This window comes from Oncorhynchus mykiss, chromosome 32, assembly GCF_013265735.2.
Source record: "Oncorhynchus mykiss isolate Arlee chromosome 32, USDA_OmykA_1.1, whole genome shotgun sequence".
Lineage (NCBI taxonomy): Eukaryota > Metazoa > Chordata > Actinopteri > Salmoniformes > Salmonidae > Oncorhynchus > Oncorhynchus mykiss.
Window position 1 is genome coordinate 16,847,534 of NC_050572.1, and position 18,074 is coordinate 16,865,607.

Genomic DNA, 18,074 nt, shown 5'->3' on the forward strand with positions numbered 1-18,074 from the left:
CATAATACTGGCTGATATGGAAGGAATGAGACCAAGGGAATCCAATGTTATAAACACCAAAGAGGCACAATGGTAAATGTTTTATGAATTTATCTGTGACCATAAAAGGGCATATGGTTGGTTTCTGATTGATGAGCTCCCTGCACTCATCAGTCATTAGTCAATGGGATGGCATATTTCGTTGACCATATCAAGCAATCGGTCTCACACAATTTAACATGGTATATAGGAATGTGACATTTATTTAATATCATAACAAATCAAATCACAAAATGAAATGCTGTATTGACTTTTAAAATGTTTCATACCTTAAAAGCCCACACCCATCCCTCCCAAATAGACTAATGTTGTTGACACATATTCTAGATTTCTGTTTCAGCATGTGGAATATGTTGATTGAAGACATTCTCGCAAAGCTTATGTAGAAAACATTGCTTAGCCTACAATTTTCCCTTCCCGTACCATACTGTATATCCACTTTCCCTCTCAGTCATTTGGGCAGATTTCTAAGTATAATCAGGAGCATATCATTTTACATGTGAATCAAAGTAGCCAGTTGAGTATTAAACATTGTGTCTAAAGTAGCACTTTTGCCCCTCATGGGGTGTGTAAAGGAGATGTGATTGGGACTGGGGAGACTGTGGCTGTTGTCAATGTACTGAAAGTCTAACGTAGTCAGCCACCAGGCTAAATTAGAATCAGTGTGGTATTATCCAAGCACCACAACGTGTCCACTCAGATGATTTAATAGTGAGAAGAGAACTGCCATGATACAACCTGGAACCATTTCCCTTATACATTGTTTTAGCATATTGATGAAGAAGATCATTAGCAATCAATGATGTCATTCCGTAGGCTACTTATATCAAATCCATTCTTGTAGAGAATCAGTCAGGCTACGTCCCAAATGGCACCCTATTCCCTACAAAGCGCACTAACATTGACCAGAGAAGGGGCAGAAAGTACCCAGGCGGCTATTGTGGCTAAATCCGGATGTGATGCCTTGTTGAATAGATTAGTTCTGTTAATGTAATCATGTTTAAGGAAATGTATTACCCTCTGCCAGTCTGTCGGTCTGTCTGAACAGGCATTGATTTGAGACGGGATGATGGGCTGAAGGGGCGATGTGCACATATATGACGGGACACTGTCAGAAACAGACACAAGCACACAATTGGAGCTCAGTTGCATACGTCTGGTTGCTCTATCTGTGAGATTGGGGAGTGATACATCAGCTGTCTGATCAGTGATGAGTGGAGCGGCAAATATGCCAGACTAACAGGAAAGCAGAGAACCAGGAGGGAGATCAAATTAAAATGAAAGTTAAACCTCGTTGCTCATGCCCTGAAATGGCACACACACACACAGAAAGCGTGAGATTGAGAGAGGGATACCAGTACATTCTCACGCACGCACACACGCACACCCACACACACACACACACACACACACACACACACACACACACACACACACACACACACACACACCCTACCCTTCCACCACCCCACCCACTCCCCTCCTCCACACACAGACAAGGACACAGGACACAAAGACATACACTACCGTTCAAAAGTTTGGGGTCACTTAGAAATGTCCTTGTTTTTGAAAGAAAAATAAATAAATTGTCCATTAAATAACATCAAATTGATCAGAAATACAGTGTAGACATTGTTAATGTTGTAAAGGACTATTGTAGTTGGAAACGGCAGATTTTTTTTATGGAATATCTACATAGGCGTACAGAGACCCATTATCAGCAACCATCACTCCTGTGTTCCAATGTCACATTGTGTTAGCTAATCTAAGTTAATCATTTTAAAAGGCTAATTGATCATTAGAAAACCCTTTTGCAATTATGTTAGGACAGCTGAAAACTGTTGTCCTGATTAAAGAAGCAATAAAACTGGCCTTTAGACTAGTTGAGTGTCTGGAGCATCAGCATTTGTGGGTTCGATTACAGGCTCAAAATGTCCAGAAACAAATAACTTTCTTCTGAAACTCGTCAGTCTATTCTTGTTCTGAGAAATTAAGGCTATTCCATGCGAGAAATTGCCAAGAAACTGAAGCTCTTGTACAACGCTGTGTACTATTCCCTTCACAGAACAGCACAAACTGGCTCTAACGAGAATAGAAAGAGGAGTGGGAGGCCCCGGTGCACAACTGAGCAAGAGGACATTTTGAGCCTGTAATCGAACCCACAAATGCTGATGCTCCAGACACTCAACAAGTCTAAAGAAGGCCAGTTTTATTGCTTCTTTAATAAGCACAACAGTTTTCAGCTGTGCTAACATAATTGCAAAACGTTTTTTAATGATCAATTAGCCTTTTAAAATTCTAAACTTGGATTAGCTAACACAACATGCTATTGGAACACATGACTGATGGTTGCTGATAATGGAACTCTGTATGCCTATGTAGATATTCCATTAAAAAATGTGCAGTTTCCAGCTATAACAGTCATTTACAACATTAACAATGTCTACACTGTATTTCTGATCAATTTTATGTTATTTTAATGGACCCAATATAGGACATTTCTAAGTGACCCCAAACTTTTGAACGGTAGTGTATGTAACTAAGAGCTCTGTCAACGGAGGTCAGCGGTGTATACAGACTGAGCTTGTTGTTCCTATGTATTAAACAAATGTTTCATTTTTTATTCATTGGTTCGTTCATGTACGTCACTCTGCCTCTCTCTGTCTGTCTCAGGCTGCGGTTCTGTTGTCTACAACGCTCCACTAGGGTAATTTGACAGAGCAACGATACTTGTCATAATTGTTTTCAGTAGAAAATATAAATGCTGTCCATTTAAAGGTACTGTCTGGGATCCGGGAATCTGTTCAATAGTACATTTCCTTCTTCCATGTTGTTGTCTTTCCAATCTCAGACTGTAGCTTTAAATTCAATGGGATTGAAAAGTGTTAGTTGGAGTGGGGACATGTTGTCCTTCGGCCTTTTGCGTAGTGTAGGTTGTGTGTAAGACGACGTTTGTGCAACCTTATCTTGTAGTCATTTTCTATTTGTCTTCCTCTTTTATTGACCTTGTAAAATTTCACAGCATCAAATTTTACTACGGGCTAAGTCAAGACATTAGCCAGCCAGAATGACGTGGGGATGTTTTCCCATTATAAAATACACATTAGTGCATGAAGCCAGTGTGAGAGAATACAGCTCCCTTTTGGATACTTGTTCTCGCGGATGTGTGGATGCAGCTGCTCCCACAAACATTGATTAATTTCCCGTAATGTAGTAAAGACATTTACAGAGCTAGCGATGATATGATGTGGTAATTACATTACATGTGTAAGTGTTTCAATATGTGTTCTGTGATTTTCAGATTACTGCATATCACTCATGTTCTTGGAGCAACACGATCGGCTGGCTGTCTGCGACCTACCCATGAAATGACACCGTAGTGAAATATTTTCTTAACATTTCCTTATTCATTAATCTGCTCCAACACAAAGAGGAGCTGTTCTCTCTGGGTCTATTTTTGGATCGTCCCGGTGCGCCAGTTCTCCACACACTAAGCGGTGAACAATTTCCAGTGATTGCCTGCACTGTGTCTACCTAACATTCACTCCAGGGAGAAGTTTCCCCTAGGTACAAATCTAGGATCAGCTTCCCCTTATTCATTCCTAACATTAACCATTAGTGGGGGAAATGCAAAACGGACCCAAGATCAGCATTTAGGAATAACTCCCCCATACTCTCCAGAACTACAGTGTCTATAATATACTGAACACTAGCGATGGGGTAAAAATCGCTACAGTGACATATCGAGATATTATTTTTGACAATATAGCATATCGTATAGTTTTTGACAATATCGCAAAATGGGTAGTTGGCTGTACCTGCACCAAAACGTTTCCTTCATAAATTGTTCTCCATCTTCTTTTTAAATAAGGAGCCAATTAGTTTTCAGCACTTTTATTTCCAGCACTGATCAAAACTCGTTTTCTCATGGCTCTCTCTTGTCCCTCTGTAGCAGTCATATGGTGAGCAATATGTTTTTGAACATCGAATCGGAATAAAATCACAGTATCGAATAAAAATACATATAAACTCAGCAAAAAAGGAAACGTCCCTTTTTCAGGACCTTGTCTTTCAAATATAATTCGTAAAAATCCAAATAACTTCACAGATCTTCATTGTAAACGGTTTAAACACTGTTTCCCATGCTTGCTCAATGAACCATAAACAATTAATGAACATGCAACTGTGGAACAGTCGTTGAGATACTAACAGCTCACAGACTGTAGGCAATTAAAGTCACAGTTCTGAAAACTTAGGACACTGAAGAGGCCTTTCTACTGACTCTGAAAAACACCAAAAGAAAGATGCCCAGGGTCCCTGCTCATCTGCGTGAATGTGCCTTAGGCATGCTGCAAGGAGACATGAGGACTGCAGATGTGGCCAGGGCAATAAATTGCAATGTCCGTACTGTGAGATGACTAAGACAACGCTACAGGGAGACAGGACGGACAGCTGATTGTCCTCACAGTGGCAGATCACGTGTAACTACACCTGCACAGGATTGGTACGTCCGAACATCACACCTGCGGGACAGGTACAGGATGGCATCAACAACTGTCCGAGTTACACCAGGAAAGCACAATCCCTCCATCACTGCTCAGACTGTCCGCAATAGGCTGAGAGAGTCTGGACTGAGTGCTTGTAGGCCTGTTGTTAGGCAGGTCCTCACCAGACATCACCGGCAACAACGTCACCTATGGGCACAAACCCACCGTCGCTGGACCAGATAGGGCTGGCAAAAAGTGCTCTTCACTGGCGAGTCACAGTTTTGTCTCACCAGGGGTGATGGTCGGATTCTCGTTTATCGTCAAAGGAATGAACGTTACACCAAGGCCTGTACTCTGGAGCAGGATCGAGGTGGAGGGTCCGTCATGGTCTGGGGCGGTGTGTAACAGCATCATCAGACTGAGCTTGTTGTCATTGCAGGCAATCTGAACGCTGTGTGTTACAGGGAAGACATCCTCCTTCCTCATGTGGTACCCTTCCTGCAGGCTCATCCTGACATTACCCTCCAGCATGACAATGCCACCAGCCTGTGCGTGATTTCGTGCAAGACAGGAATGTCAGTGTTCTGCCATGGACAGGGAAGAGCTCGGATCTCAATCCCATTGAGCACGTCTGGGACCTGTTGGATCGGAGGGTGAGGGCTAGGGCCACTCCCCCCAGAAATGTCTGGGAACTTGCAGGTGCCTTGGTGGAAGAGTGGGGTAGCAATCGAACAGGCAAATCTGGTGCAGTCCATGAGAAGGAGACACTATAGTACTTAATGCAGCTGGTGGCCACACCAGATACAGATTTTTACTTTTGATTTTGACCCCTCCTTTGTTCAGGGACACATTATTCCATTTCTGTTAGTCACATGTCTGTGGAACTTGATCAGTTTATGTCTCAGTTGTTGCATCTTGTTATGTTCATACAAATATTTACACATGTTAAGTTTGCTGAAAATAAATGCAGTTGACAGTGAGAGGATGTTTCTTTTTTTGCTGAATTTAGAATTGTGAGAATCGCAATACATATCGTATCGGTACCCAAGTATTGTGATAATACCAGCCCTACTGAACACCCCGTCTGCATCAGTAGGTGGAGCTGATGTACACGATAGTTGTGTGCCCATCCAATCTACCTCATCCCCATACTGTATTTATTCATTTATCTTGCTCCTTTTCACACCAGTATCTCAACTTGCAGATTCATCTTCTGCACATCCTACCATTCCAGTATTTAATTGCTATATTGTAATTACTTCGCCACCATGGCCTATTTATTGCCTTACCTCTCTTATCCTCATTTGTACATGCTGTATATATATTTTTCTACTGTATTATTGATTGTATGTTTGTTTATTCCATGTGTAACTCTGTGTTGTTGTATGTGTCAAACTGCTTTGCTTTATCTTGGCCAGGTCGCAGTTGCAAATGAGAACTTGTTCTCAACTAGCCTACCTGGTTAAATAAAGGTGTTCTCAACTAGCCTACCTGGTTAAATAAAGGTGTTCTCAACTAGCCTACCTGGTTAAATAAAGGTGTTCTCAACTAGCCTACCTGGTTAAATAAAGGTGTTCTCAACTAGCCTACCTGGTTAAATAAAGGTGTTCTCAACTAGCCTACCTGGTTAAATAAAGGTGTTCTCAACTAGCCTACCTGGTTAAATAAAGGTGTTCTCAACTAGCCTACCTGGTTAAATAAAGGTGTTCTCAACTAGCCTACCTGGTTAAATAAAGGTGTTCTCAACTAGCCTACCTGGTTAAATAAAGGTGTTCTCAACTAGCCTACCTGGTTAAATAAAGGTGTTCTCAACTAGCCTACTAGCCTACCTAAGGTGAAATTAAAAATACAAAAATAGCAGGCTGCGATTACACTTGATCCAATGCAGAGCTTATCAGAGTAGAGACATAGTGTATGATTCAGATGTCATTTTTCTCCAAATGAGGGAGTTCTATGCATTGTTGTGATTTTACTTCGAGGGATTTTTCTATTTGTGAAAGGTGTAAAATTCATTCAAGTAAAAAAATGTCAGAAATATGTTTATCATGAAAACGTGATGGACAGACTCAGAACCCAGTCTAGCTGTTCTTTCTCATAGGGACAAATACTTTTTATTTAACGAAGAACAAATTCTTACTTGTAATGACAGCCTACCCTGGCCAAACCCAGACAACGCTGGGCCGATTGTGTACTGCCATATGGGTCTCCCAATCACGGCGCGATGTGATTCAGCCTGGATTCAAACCAGGGACTGTAATGATGCTCCTTGTACTGAGATGTGGTGCCTTAGACCGCTGCGCCATTCAGAAGCCCAAATATACTCCTACACAGAGGCAATTTGCTTGTATAGCTGCAGCAACCATGCTTTCATACTCCAGAATTGACACAAAGCACCTAATGTATCCAATCTAAAATGCTTATTTTCAGTGAGCACTAAGATGAAATTCAGCCATATTCTTGTGGTTAAAGGTAGATTTTGTTGAGTATGTTCATTTGGGTCTTTGTGGAAACACAATTGCTTGTGCCAGAGAATTTCATCACCTTCATGAACATACCTGCACATATTTGTTATTCGTGAGGCACCTCATCTTTCAATACTTGCATTCTGTATAGAAGCAACACAAGCCTCTCTCCTCTCTCCCTCTCTCTCTCTCTCTCTCTCTCTCTCTCTCTCTCCCCTGTCTCCCCTGACATGAGAAAGAAGAGAGGACATTTTCTGAAGATGGGCAGGGACTCCCCTGGCCTGATGTTAGGGGGAAGCTTGTTCCAACATTGGGGTTCCAGGACAGAGAAGAGCATTGACTGGACTGAGCGGGAGCTGACCCCCTGTATGGATGGGAGGGCCAAGAGACCATAGGTGGCAGATCAGAGTGCTCAGGTTGGGGTATAGGGTTTGAGTATAGCCTGAAGGTAGGGAGGGGCAGTTCCCCTTGCTGCTCTGTAGGCAAGCACCATGGTCTTGAAGTGGAAGCCAGTCAGTGTGCCGAGGAGCGGGGTTACATGGGAGAACTTCGGAAGGTTTAACACCAGGCATGATCTGGCATTCTGGATAAGTTACGAGGGTTTGATGGCTCAAGTGCGGAGCCCAGCCAACTGAGAGTTGCAGGAGTTCAGACACGTTTTACCCATTGGGCAAGAACTGGTTGAATCAACGTTGTTTCCACGTCATTTCAACAAAATGTTATGTGATGACGTTGAATCAATGTAGAAAACTGTGAGGATGTCAACCATAGATATATTTTGATTAATGAGCAGATGTTCTGTGCGACATACTGTACATAGATATATGTTCTATGCGTCATACATAGATATCTTTTGATTAATGAGCAGATGTTCTATGTACATCTATGTACTGTACAGGCTATCATGAGGTTGGGAGGAAAAGGGCACAACGGATCTGTCAGCCTCTGATAAAACTGAGGAAAACACTGATACAGTCAGATTTGAAAGCTTAGTTCTCATTCCAGCCATAAGAACAAGACTTTGCCTAACTAAAAGGCTTCCCCAGTCTTACACAAGTCTATCAGAGAGTATAACTGTCTGGTTGCAAATTATAATTCATTTCTCTGAACAATTCATTAACAATTGTGAGACATTTATAATTCTGACTGATTATGCTTCCCCTTTCCAAGTCTCTCTGTCCGGATAATCCCTCAATGGGAATTGATTTTCCTACTCCTAATTGATTGCGTTTTACGTGGCCACCTATACGTAACTGCCATTTTGGCACATTTTGGAACAGCAGGAACAATCATCCCCAGATGGGGTTTTTCTATTCTATTGATTATGAACCCTAGGGCCTGTCCTGGTGACTATATTCCCTATATAGTGTGCTACTTCTGACTAGGACTGATAGGGCTCTGGTCAAAAGTAGTACACTATGTAGGGAATAGGGTGCCATTTGAGATGCAGACGAACAGATCAATATTCTTTGTTAAACCTTCTTAATCTCCTGTCTGTGTGGGGGCTATTTCTTCTGGATACGTTTTTGAGAACTAAACAAAAGTGGGTGCTGAAGACAATTTAGAGTTTTTAGAAACATTTTGTCAAAAGTACAAAAATATTATTAAAACGGTTTGTATACTTTAACAATTGTAATCTAATTTAGGCTACTGCTATGTGAACACTGTTTATACAGTGGAATTGTCTCTGCCAAAATCAATATGCTACCAATTTCCATTGGTAGCAATGGAAAATATGCACCAATGTTGTGGTATAAAATCTCTATATACTCTCCACACTTGATAAATGTATTGGTTTTAGTTGGTTAAAAACAATTGATTAAAAGCTATTGTTCTCTACATTGCAGCTCTAACATGCATCAACTCAGCCTAAGATAACAATCAACAATAAAATGATCGGTTGAGCATTATTAACCATAGTCATTGGCGAACAGGCCCTCGGGTGCCGTTGAACAAGCTTGTCAGAGCAGTATAGCGGCCCGGCTTGAGTTCTCTGTCCCAGAACCAGAGCATGCTCCTCAGTTACCTATTTAACGAGAGACCGGGGGCTTGTCATGAAATAACTAGCGTCCTCTCTGTACACTGACACTGTTCTCTTTCTCTCTCTCTCTTTATTTCTCTTTTGCCATCTCACACCCTCAATGTTTGTCTTTTATTTCACACACCAAACTCTTGTGATGCTATTTCTGAGACTCTCTTCCCAGCTCTGGTGCTTGTTTTAGTTCTGTGTGTCTGTGATCACCGGACCGTGCTCCTAGCTCCTCTGTTCTCCACTGCTTATCCACACCCCACTACATCCAAATGCAGCCCAGTTAGTCCAACACCCAAAAGACTATACTGGAAAGCTCAGTGCAGAAGGGAATCATAATGCTTCTCGGCTAATCTCTAGCCACAAATGTTTATTTAATAACTTTTCCCATTTCTACCAGCCGCAAGTATAAGTCTACTTCCTCAATGATACCATAGGGAAATGTTTCATTCAGGACAAAGGGTGAATTTTTATTTTTATTTTTACATGCATATCAGCAAGTTTTTTTGATCTTTTGATTAATATTTTTCACATTTATTCAGCATTTGACAAAATGTTGGTACGTTTAATTCACATTACAAATTGTTCTCTTTAAAACTCCAGTAATGCTATCTCATTTGGTACCAAACTGTATTAATGAAAACTCTTATTGAAAATGAAAAGTTCCCCAGAAACTTTTTCAAGATGTCTGCCATGTTCAGAGAGATAGAACCTTTGATTACAATGAGATAGTTTTCTCATGATGTTGATATATAATGATATCTGCTGCCTCTGCCTGTCTTTGCCATTCACTGTCAGGTTGAGATGATGAGTGATAGAGGAGAAAAGGAGAAACCGTTAGAAAAGCACATCACTCCGTCTTCGAGATGGAAAGGGAGGGAGGGTAAGAGGGGATTCTTGGGAAAGGTCTTCTCTCCTGGTAATAATTGAAAGCACACACTAAAAGAATGTGAGCAAGTTTTTCTTGAAAGAGGAGGATATCAAAGCTCATGAGTTATGATCCACAGATGCATTATCATATATAGAAAGGCTTATACTGAGTCAACATACATGTCTGCATACAAGGTTCTGGGTTCAATCTACTGGATTATTTTCTTCATTTATCTTCTATGAATTATTCTAAAGATCTTGACATGTTTTATGTTCATTTTAATTGGTTGTACTAAACACTACTTCAATCAAAGATGGTGAAGTAATTGGAGAGAATTTGGAATACACTGTTTTCAATTTGCCATAATAGATGGAATGGTCCTAGTTATTTACCATAATAGATGGAATGGTCCTAGTTATTTGCCATAATAGATGGAATGGTCCTAGTTATTTGCCATAATAGATGGAATGGTCCTAGTTATTTGCCATAATAGATGGAATGGTCCTAGTTATTTGCCATAATAGATGGAATGGTCCTAGTTATTTGCCATAATAGATGGAATGGTCCTAGTTATTTGCCATAATAGATGGAATGGTCCTAGTTATTTGCCATAATAGATGGAATGGTCCTAGTTATTTACCATAATAGATGGAATGGTCCTAGTTATTTACCATAATAGATGGAATGGTCCTAGTTATTTGCCATAATAGATGGAATGGTCCTAGTTATTTGCCATAATAGATGGAATGGTCGTAGTTATTTGCCATAATAGATGGAATGGTCCTAGTTATTTGCCATAATAGATGGAATGGTCCTAGTTATTTGCCATAATAGATGGAATGGTCCTAGTTATTTGCCATAATAGATGGAATGCTCCTAGTTATTTGCCATAATAGATGGAATGGTCCTAGTTATTTGCCATAATAGATGGAATGGTCCTAGTTATTTACCATAATAGATGGAATGGTCCTAGTCATTTGCCATAGTAGATGGAATGGTCCTAGTTATTTGCCATAATAGATGGAATGGTCCTAGTTATTTGCCATAATAGATGGAATGGTCCTAGTTATTTGCCATAATAGATGGAATGGTCCTAGTTATTTACCATAGTAGATGGAATGGTCCTAGTTATTTACCATAATAGATGGAATGGTCCTAGTTATTTGCCATAGTAGATGGAATGGTCCTAGTTATTTACCATAATAGATGGAATGGTCCTAGTCATTTGCCATAGTAGATGGAATGGTCCTAGTTATTTGCCATAATAGATGGAATGGTCCTAGTTATTTGCCATAATAGATGGAATGGTCCTAGTTATTTGCCATAATATATGGAATGGTCCTAGTTATTTACCATAGTAGATGGAATGGTCCTAGTTATTTACCATAATAGATGGAATGGTCCTAGTTATTTGCCATAGTAGATGGAATGGTCCTAGTTATTTGCCATAATAGATGGAATGGTCCTAGTTATTTGCCATAGTAGATGGAATGGTCCTAGTTATTTGCCATAGTAGATGGAATGGTCCTAGTTATTTGCCATAGTAGATGGAATGGTCCTAGTTATTTGCCATAGTAGATGGAATGGTCCTAGTTATTTGTATGTTTTTATCTGTTGTAATATGCTGGACTTTATCAAAGTGAGTAAAATCATTTGAAACAATTAGGAATATAATGTTTTTGCTTTGCCAATATAGAATGAATGACCATTGTTATTTTTCACTGATTTTTTAAACAAATTGTTTTATCCATTCTAAATCATATTAGCTAACTCAAAAGTAATACAATGCACGTTCCCTCACACTAACTATGAAACTCCAGGTAGGACCTCCTAGCAAATGTCTGCAAAAATAAATTATAGCAGTTCACAAAATGTTATTATCAGCCTATCAAACTCTCAAAAATACACCAACGTGTCTGTGATCATTAAAGACGTACAAAACTTGGCTCAAGTCTAGAATGACATCATTTCATTTGTGGCATGCTCACCCTAATGCCAAGTGTTTTCATGTGGTTATCAACATTTTCCTGGACCATCCAAGGTATATTTTAGTGCCAATGGAAGAATGTGAGGAGAAAAGTTGATTTATGATGTCTTAAAAAGATAAGCTCTACTTTTGCCACACTTGCAGCGTTGTTTTATTGCAAGAAATACAATGTGATAAAGAAAAATACACTGGCCTGCTGGTGAACACCAAACAGCTTCTGGCTGAGATGGATTTATTGCCTTCTCTTCTAATCCATGCAACACAACCGATGGCCATTCTTCATCATTCGTTTTCTACAATCAAATGTCCCCCGAGACTTTCCAACACTGCTAAATAGCCCTGATTTATTTGCATCTACAGTATCATCAGAAACAAAAATGCATCAAGACTGAATTGTTTCTACTTCTCCACAGAAAAGGAAAGATCTTAGTTGGATCTGTGCAGTGTATCTCACCTAGGCAGACCTTGGAAATTAGCTTCGAAGATCCACTGCAGATTGCTTTACTGCCCATAAAAAGACATAGGCCACACCCCATCTAGTGATTAGTTAATAGTTGTGTAATTTAGACCTTACTTACTGAGCTGTCCAGAGGGAGGGAGAGAAACAGAGAGAGAAACAGGGAAACTGAGAGAGAGAGATGGACAGAAAGAGTGAGAGAAACAGAGAAAGAGTGTAAAGTGAATGGCACGTGTTTTCCTCACTGACAGACAAACACATTTAAAGAAAATGCCTAAGCCAGACGCAGATAAGAGAAGAGCTCCTGATGAGATAAACATATCTGAACCCACTGACCATTTACATACTGTAGATTAACCAAACAGAAAAACAGAAAATGCATCCCTTCAATGACCATTTGTAAATTGGTCATCTGAGACCAGAAATAGGTTAAGGCAGAATAGCGAGTAGACAGAAGTCAAGTTACGTAGTTATCTTCACAGTAGAGCTAGGCATGCAGTATTTCTATAAATATACATTTCAATGATCAAAGTGGCGTTAATTACCTTTCAGGTACAGTCCCAGTGCTCATAACTTAATTACAATTTAATTCGAATTTGCTAAGTATTAATTATTATAGTTATTTAATTGTAAAAGTGTTAGGCATGTTATGCACATATGTTGGATTTTAGATGTGCCACCTGTCAGTCACCAGAGCCAGATGAGATCACAACAGGAACCGCCTCACTAAAAGGGTTATTTTGCACACAGGGAATGGGCGTATTGTATGGGTGTCTGTGTCTGTGTCTGTGTCTGTCTCTCTGTCTCTCTCTCTCTCTACCCCCTTCTCATGTGTAATTTCATTTAGGGTTGTTTTGGACACAGGGAATGGGTGTATTGTATGGGTGTCTGTGTCTGTGTCTGTGTCTGTGTGTGTGTCTCTCTCTCTCTCTCTCTCTCTCTACCCCCTTCTCATGTGTAATTTCATTTAGGGTTGTTTTGGACACAGGGAATGGGTGTATTGTATGGGTGTCTGTGTCTGTGTCTGTGTGTGTCTCTCTCTCTCTCTCTCTCTCTCTACCCCCTTCTCATGTGTAATTTCATTTAGGGTTGTTTTGGACACAGGGAATGGGTGTATTGTATGGGTGTCTGTGTCTGTGTCTTTGTGTGTCTCTCTCTCTCTCTCTCTCTACCCCCTTCTCATGTGTAATTTCATTTAGGGTTGTTTTGGACACAGGGAATGGGTGTATTGTATGGGTGTCTGTGTCTGTGTCTGTGTGTGTCTCTCTCTCTCTCTCTCTCTACCCCCTTCTCATGTGTAATTTCATTTAGGGTTGTTTTGGACACAGGGAATGCAACTGTATGGATGTGTCTGGCTTCACTGAGAATCTCTCTCTTTCCCTCTCTCTCTCCCTCTCCCTCGCTCTCCCTCTCTCGCTCTCAATTTCAATTTCAATTTCAATTTAAGGGCTTTATTGGCTCTTAAAAGGAAAAAGTACAAAAGGGAAAATAAATCAACATGGGTTGTATTTACAATAGTGTTTGTTCTTCAATGGTTGAGCTTTTCTTGTGGCAACAGGTTATTGAATTATTTGTGTATGTGTGTAATCTGAAGGAAAAATCTGTCTCTAATATGGTCATACATTTGGCAAGAGGTTAGGAAGTGCGGCCAGGTTGAGGCCAGGTCATGCAGACTGTTCTAGTGCCCTCGCCAATTCGTTGATATATATGTTGAGGAGGGTGGGGCTTAAGCTCCCCTTCTCGTGTGGAAGCTATTTCTTTAAACGGAAAGTCATTCCTTTGATTGAACATTCCACCGTAACAAAAACCTTTGTCATTGTGACATGAAAGGATCCTGGATTAAAGGTACAAACGCAAGTTTACCAATTCTCTATTACCTCCTAGTGGTCTGTCTAAGACTATAGAGGTAAATGTCCTCTTTGTTTCTGATGTTGTTGTCTTCTGGGACACAACGTCCCCATTCAGACATCTGAGGCTGCGGGGCATGTTGTGTGGATCAAAAACCGCTCTCCCATGATACTTTTCTGTGAATGAGAACATGGCTCGGAAAGGCATAGCAGTAATCCGGTTAATATTAGATTTTTCCCTCCAGTGTTGTCGTCACATGTAGTTCCTCTTACGTCACCAGTAGGGGTCGATATGACAGAATGCACTACAGTGAATAGGGGACGCTAGCGCCATAGAAATAGAACAGGCCATTAGAACGAGATCAATTATTATATTTTGATGGAATTAGATCCATTATTCACGCACAATTAAACTGGGGAAGAATGTGCTGCTGGCGCTGTTCGTTAACGACTCGGGAACTCTTTCAACGTGGCCACGTTCCAGGCCTGGGAATGCGGTGGCAGCTCCGCTCTGATCTCGTGTGACTGACGAATCTGCTATAGAAGCCGGATCCTTTCTATTCCCCGCTAAAAGAAGTGTGGTGTTGACTGTTGACACAACATGTGATGGAACCTGTGGTGCATAGGTTAAATGTTTTGTTTTCTGGGTGTGATTAATAATGAGGATTAGTTAGCCAGGGAGGAGGGTCCAGAGCTGGGCTGTCTTCTAGCGTGACTCTGTCCCAACGGGTCCAATGCAGCTGAACTGTCTGTGTTGCCTGACAATGAGCAGAACTACAGAACCAGAACACTCTAGTGTCAAGCTACATTAACCTTTTGGAACCGTCACTTATTTGGAGTGAGATTTACTGTAATGCTTTTATTAAAACGCTGACAAAGCGGTGAGTTTTGCCATAAAATTAAGTGATATGTAAGTTTATAATCACGGTGTGTTTCAAAGGTTTATTTTAGCTGTACGTCTTTAAATGATTTAGCAAAATCAGAAAAGGCCAGTGAAGAGAGATGTCAGAACCACAGCTGAACTGTACATGTATTAGTAGACTAGCATTCTATACACCTTTCATGTCTCTGTCATTTCTGAAGGAAACTGGGTTGTCCCTGAAAATACACAACAGCTGGAATAACCATACAAAATACTGTATACCCTGTATAAACCCTAACATACACAATGGGATGGTTTAGCCACCGGTAATGTGTATATGAGAGTGTGGAGTAGACACACACACACAGTGAGAGAGAGAGAGAAAGAGAGAGAGAGAGAGCATAAAGAGAAATAGAAAGCTCCAAGGGAGCAACCATGCAGGCAATAAATACTGTGGTTTGGTGGTAGCTGGCATGCTGACTGACACTCAGGGAGCCAACAGAATAATGAGATGATACCACTCCGTCCTCTGAATCCTGTTTAACCCAACTGCAGCCTCTCTTTTCTCCTCCCGTACCTCATTTATATCTGTCATTATGTTCTCATGGCTGTGCTTGCCAGGTTTGCAAGCATGCTCACCCATTTGCATAAGAAATAACTTTTGCAGGTATTTTGTGTTCCCCTGTGATAGTTAAAAATACATGTTGAAGAGATTTCCATGGAATGAACATTGGAATATTCAGTTTTTTTATGGTACACAAGCAATATTTCTGTCTTGTTTTCAGAGAGAATGTAAATGCATTGTTAGGTAAAGATTTTCCTCTGAAAGTAAGTTGGGGGTGCTTCTTTCCATGGAGAGGGGGAGAAGCCCAATAACAGTCTTCTTCTCATTAAGGTTAGTCGGTGTGTAGCCTACCCCTTGGCCATATTGCATGATGGAAGACTGACATCCCCTTCGAGTCTCCATTGACTTGACTGGGCTCTGTCTGCTTCTCTGCTCTCACAGAGGCTACATCCCAAATGGCACCCTATTCCTTATATAGTGCATTACTCTGTCAAGAGTAGTGCACTACAGCGGGAATAGGGTGCCATTTGGTACGCAAACAGAGCTATTTCTGGCAGTTTTTTGCCTCCTACCCGCTCTGATTTATTGGACCAATGTTGCTTCCATTCACCAAGCGCTGCACTTCCCACAGCTCTTAGACACTCCCTTTGTGCACCTATATTTATCCTTGAGCATGTCTGTGTACTCTCTCTTTGAAGCTTTGAACCTCTCAATTTGAGTCCCAAGATTGAATGTTAGGATTAAGTAGGATTTCTGACCTATTTGGCCTCCCATCTAGTCCACAGATCTATCATCTCTCCTAGATCCTCAGCTTTTGACCCTGAGGCCTAATCTTGGTTTGACTGGATGTGGCCCATCAGTCCTAATGCTTTAGGACAGTGGCAGCTCAGCCATACCTGTTGTGCTGTTTTGATCACACTCATATTTCTGACTGTCTTAGCAGTTCCACTATGAGGCCAACCTTTTTATTATCTAGTAATACCTATGTGAAACAGGCATAATAAACGTTGCCTTATAATTCAGTTCTGATTTTAAAAAGATGGCAATATTGTGCACTTGTCTGACATAGGAAAATGGATACACTCTTACAGTATGTCATGTGTTCGGGATGTCATTCCTGCCTGTGTTATCCCTTTCAAGGCCTAAATGGCCTGAAGGTCTAGCAGCAATATTCAATAAATCACTCTGGGTCATAATAGTTATGACTGTCTGCTTTTGGAGAGGAGAAGAACAAATGTCACTCGCTGAGAGATGACATATACAGTATGTGGTGAAAAAGTCAAAGGAAATCAACAGACAGAGGGAAGGATAAACCAGGGTGGGATAAATCAGTATAAACAGAGGGAAGGTTGGCTAAATGAAAGGACTTGTTATTCTCCCCCTATAATAGCCCTCAGCCCTCATTCAAACGTAGATATCCGTATAATAGGCCTGAAATCATGGACTTTTTATCCCCTTGAAAATAACTATTATGCAATGTTAGAGAAGGGCCTGAAATCAAGGGGTCTACCTAGAAACAGGAGAGTGAAACAATACAAAATCAGTCCAGGGATAATCAAAATGGCGACACTGTCAGAACAGAATTTGCTTGTCGGCAAGAAAAGAGCACTGTTGTTCCTTTAACTGAATTACATTTATTTATTTATTTTCCTTTGTTGATATCAAAGCGCAAACAACTGTGAAAATACAGGGAAAATTATAGGATATTTGACAGATGTCTGCCACCCCAGCACAGCTGCATGCCTTCACTGCCTTGCAGTAGAACAAAAAGAGGATGTCGTGATCGTGCAAGCATTACTACCCACAGGGCTGGAAGCAGGGTGAATTTACAAGAAGAAGTGTGTAGGATTTAGAGATGATTGACTGTCTGCAACATCTCCTGAATAAAATCCTGAGAGAAAAACAACATCTCCTGAATAAAATCCTGAGAGAAAAACAACATCTCCTGAATAAAATCCTGAGAGAAAAACTAAGTCCTATTAGTCCTAGACAACAGTTTAACAGTCTGGTATTGCAAATATTTGGGGTTCACGAGTGTTGACTGTTATCCTGGTGATATACTGTACACCAGAACCGGGTTACAAATACCTACATCGATTCACATAGTGTATCTGTGTCTGTTTGAGCTTGCCTGGCTTAAGAAACAAACATGAAAGTTAAAAAAAAACTGCAAACCCTGCCCATCTGGCACTTTAGGCAGAAGGCAAGCAAACGTTCCAAGTATTTGGATATATCTTTTTTTATATTTGAAGCCCAGGTCTGTGGCACACATGGTGTTTTCATCCATATAGTAACTCTCCATGTACTTCCGATGTTTTCAACATCACAGAAACATATCAATGTAATGTGGTGTTATTGTTGTCATGCGGTGTTGCTACCATCTGTGCTGTCATGTGTTGCTGCCATGCTATGTTGTTGTCTTAGGTCTCTCTGACGTGGTGTGGTCACAACAACATACAGGAACTCAA

The 18,074-nt window shown here is 40.7% G+C and overlaps 1 protein-coding gene across 1 annotated transcript in view; it reads left to right on the plus strand.

The window, feature by feature from the left end:
* Window positions 1-18,074, plus strand: part of calcr (calcitonin receptor) — a 108,837-nt gene that overhangs the window by 800 nt on the left and 89,963 nt on the right. The gene's annotated exons all lie outside the window — the stretch shown is intronic.